The sequence below is a fragment of the Lactuca serriola genome, chromosome 5, assembly GCF_051521515.1.
Source record: "Lactuca serriola cultivar US96UC23 chromosome 5, Lser_US96UC23_V15, whole genome shotgun sequence".
Taxonomy (NCBI): Eukaryota; Viridiplantae; Streptophyta; class Magnoliopsida; order Asterales; family Asteraceae; genus Lactuca; species Lactuca serriola.
This window is the reverse complement of record NC_136412.1, coordinates 169,013,494-169,017,688: the sequence shown is the minus strand read 5'-3', so window position 1 is coordinate 169,017,688 and position 4,195 is coordinate 169,013,494. Positions and strand designations below refer to the sequence as shown.

Here is a 4,195-nt window from a genome sequence, read left to right as displayed (position 1 = left end):
AGTCTCTAAAGATTTTGGTGAGTATAGTTATCTTGTATAGTCATCCCCGTGATAACCTCAAGCTACTCGAGTTTTTTGGGTATTGTGGTCGATTGGAATGCCAAAGCCGACCATAATCTGATTCTAGATTTGGATTCCGATTACATGGCTCCTGATTCCGATTCAGGTAAAATCGTTACCATCGAAAACAGTATGTTCTTCTATAAATGACATCGACTCAGTCCAGCAGGTCTCGATAGCATACCTGCTCATGTTGAAGTTACAAAACTCGTTGGTGGAGATACAGAAAATATATCTGATGATGATCATGCAAATCTCTAACATCTGAATATAGGAGAAGAGTACCTGGAGATTAATGTTGGAGGCCTTATTGATGGCAGCAAATGACTAACCTAGGGAACAATCCAAACTTCTTATGGATCCCATAAGCAATCCTCAAATACATATATACAAGCCCTAAATATACTTACCTTAAAACGAAACAGAGAATTGTTGTTGGCGAAGTGTAGCCATTGATTTTCGGAGTACTTGAGACTGTCTGAGAAACCAGTTCATACAATTTTTGTTGTTCGGTAATAAAAGCAATCGAGAAAAAGACACAGGGCTAGGTAAAAGAAGCATATAATACATTTTAGGGGAAGATCGAGGTGAGAAATTGATACCTTAGAACCGCTGGATTTGATGTTAATTTTCAGAATTCGCCGAGAGACAGATGGAAGAGGAAGGATACGCAAATGAAGATGTAATGATGTTTGATTATATGTTTTACTAGTCTAGAAATTATTTAGTTATGAGGATGCGTATATTTTATTTTACAAGTTAAATTAAAAAAGTTACTTAAAGATGACATATATAATAAAATAATTCAAATTATATTTATGAGACAATATTAGACTTTGTATGGTTTTCTTTTAGTATATTATGGAGTGTTTGATGTGGTTTCTAATTGGTTCCAAATGGGGACCGGGTCACAAAAAAACTAATTATACATGTTTAATATTGCTTTTTAACTATTAGACTCGATCCAAAGGGCTGACTCGGACCATGAGAAACACCGGATTCGATTCTCTCTTCCAAACTGAAGGACCTACTCTTTCTTCCTTCTTCACTTGCCATCACCCGACATAACGATTATCGATCAAACAAGCTCTTGAAGGTTTTTTTCTTCTTGTTGGTCGAATGATTTTTGTTTCTTCTTTGTTTATGTTTGGTTAAAATATATAATCTTGATTGATGCGCAGAGGGGAAACCAATTCTGATTGAGATCAGAAACCAGGATGTTGCTCTTTCCTTGAAGATGAACGAATTGTAGGTATATGTTTTCTAACCTTTAAAGTCGACTTGATTTCTGAAGTTTTCTAACCTTCAAAATTGCCAAGAAATCGACCTTGTACACTCCATTGCCGACTCACCTTCAATTTCGTTCGGATTTACTCCAATTGCTCTTTATTTTGTAATCACACAAAAGATGTCACCTTACTTTTCGTTCTTCTTCTAAACAAGCTCATCCGATACAAATACTACAAACTCATCTGATTTGATGGTCATTTAATTTTAAAAATTAGGTATTTCACTTGTTCACCAAGTGTTCTTGTTGTTGTTTTCTTTACTTATTCGACTTATAATTGTTTGATTTCCATTGGTAAGTTCATACTTTTTATTTGGTGTTAGGTTTTTAATAAAACGTCACAATAAGTTTTTTTAAGTCGAATAATGATATAAATTTTAGATTGATTAATCAATACAATTTGCTATTTGGTAGGGTTGATCGATTCAGTCCCTTAAGTTTTTGTCAGGCTTTATGGGCCCTTGAATTAGGATATGACCTGCTCATTTAGTCCCTGTCAATCGATAATAGCCGGTTCACCATGAAACAATGACCATTTAGACTAAAAATACTCGGATTGTGCGCCTATAAAGAAAAAAAAAGTTTGGGGATCAAATGATAGTCTTACCTTCATCTCTACTCAACACCACCCTTATTCTACCATCCTCACAACCTCTTCCGTCAAGCAGTTACGTTACGTTACCTGAACCAACTGCTAACTAACATTTTATTTAGCCATTATGGCCACCATAACCAACCTTAATCACCGTCGAATCAATATCACAACAGCCCAATCCAACCATCCTTATTCCTCCCATTTGTCTCCTGAAATTAGCCACCACCGGAGCACCAATAACCCACAAAAACCACCGGTTAGCCACCATAACCAAATCACCTGCAAATCAAAGACAAAAAAACTAACTCTCGTTTTCTCTGTGAACCTCATCAAACCCACGCAGCCTTCTCAACCTCACATCCATCAAACCTGTAACTCGGAGGGAGAAATAGAGGTAGCTTGTGCGATTTTGAACATAGAAGAAGGAATGAGAGGGTTAATTTATTGAAGAGCTGAAAACAAATCAAAGAAAAGAGTGGAAGGAGGCAGTGATCGAGAATTGATTAGAAGGAGAAGAGGGTTCTAATCTTTGATGAGTGTGTGTGACGATAGAGGGTGAAGACGGAAATAAGAGAAGTGATCAATTTCATGGGAGGGTATGAATTGAGTATGAATCGACTTTAGAAGAAAGGAAGGAGAGCTAATAAAGGCGATTTTTGTTACTGGATGCTAGTATAACAAAGACACAAGAAATCGAATGGGTTGCTATCTTTCATTTTTCTCCCAAATCACTTAGATCTTGGGGCATAAGGAGTTGATCCCCGAATATATTTTTTTTTTTTTTAGCTTTATAGGGGCACAATGTGAGTTGTATATTTTTTTGTCTAAATGGTCACTGTAACCGACTATTACAGGAGGTTGACAGAGACTAAAAGAGCAGGTCGTATCATAGTTTAGGGACCCATAAAGCCTGACAAAAACTCTAGGGACTGAATCGAGAAGCCTAGAAACTTTGTAGGACATTTGTGACATTTTCCCTAGTTATTTAATACATTGGTTAAGTGTGATGCTGAGAACCATGACAATTTTCCCTTAAGTTGAAGTGATTCTTGTTGCTAATTTGAAGTGTTAATATATTTCTTTCTTTGAAATTATCTGTACATATTCATGATGTAATGTTATAAAATAAACGGTAGATAAAAATAGAATTATTATAAATTTTTTTGAGGGGTAATATAGTAAATTTTAACAATTAGTCAGATACCAAATCAAACAAGTTTTAGTCAAAAGTTAACTCGGTTAGAACTTCTAACCGGGTCAGCTCTACCGCTCTACCCCGGTCGTCAAATATCAAACGACTTCTTAGAGATTATAATTGTTACTTAAAGAATATATATGTAATAACATGATTCTCCTTATTGATATTAGTTCTGACGTAATATTAAAAAATTTAGATATCAGTGTAAGTATATACTTTCAGTTACGATGAGATATATTGTAATTGTTGTATCACCTCCTGGAGTATTTTTGTCGAAGCTTGTTACATCTGCTACCCTCAACATTGTTCATTTATTTTATTTGTATTTTTTTTTTTTTTGTATATTTTCAGTTAGCTTAATTAACCTGTCAATGAAATCAGTAATCATAAGCACCTACTTTGAAATTTGCCAATGTGGTAGCTATATGTACGTTCTTTTATCATTTAAGTTGAAAATCATCCAAAATGCAAGAAATATATCATCTTTACATTAATATCTTTTTCATGTGTCAACGCCAATTTCAAACTTAAAAGCCAGGACTTTTGCTGTGTATTGGCTACAATCTCATAGGCATAAGGATGATCTCATAGCAATCTTGGGGATACCATACAAGTCTCATCCATGTTTTAATAAGGTTTATGGTTTACTTTTGTAAGAATAATATATGTAGGTTATTTGCACCTGTTTGTTACTTTAAAACTGTGATTATATAAAAAATTTGTATTCACATCATATTTTGAATGCTCTACTCGGGCAGTGCTTATTTTTGTATGACTAGGCTATGGGTGTGATTAGCAAAACTAGTTAATAGCCGAAGCTGTAACCTTTATTTATTCATAAATGTTTTGCAAAAGTAGTTGTTAGTTTTTAAATTTGTAAAATTAGTTAAAAACTAAAAAGTAAAAGCACCCAAAAGCTAGTGGTGGTAGCTTTTGGATTCAGAGGTTATTGGTTAAATATAAAAGCTAAAAGTTATTGTTGTCAAACAAAGTTTTTTTTTTTTGATAATAAAAGGTCGCAAACCCCCTTGCTGTGTCATACTCTACTCATTCA

The 4,195-nt window shown here is 34.3% G+C and overlaps 1 long non-coding RNA gene across 1 annotated transcript; it reads left to right on the top strand.

Moving 5' to 3' along the window:
- The first annotated feature begins 1,032 nt into the window (after positions 1 to 1,032).
- Positions 1,033 to 3,792, top strand: LOC145051313 (uncharacterized). Its single transcript, XR_013683536.1, has 3 exons — positions 1,033 to 1,156; positions 1,242 to 1,312; positions 3,676 to 3,792. It is a non-coding gene; the product is annotated as an uncharacterized LOC145051313 (long non-coding RNA).
- The last annotated feature ends 403 nt before the right edge of the window (positions 3,793 to 4,195 follow it).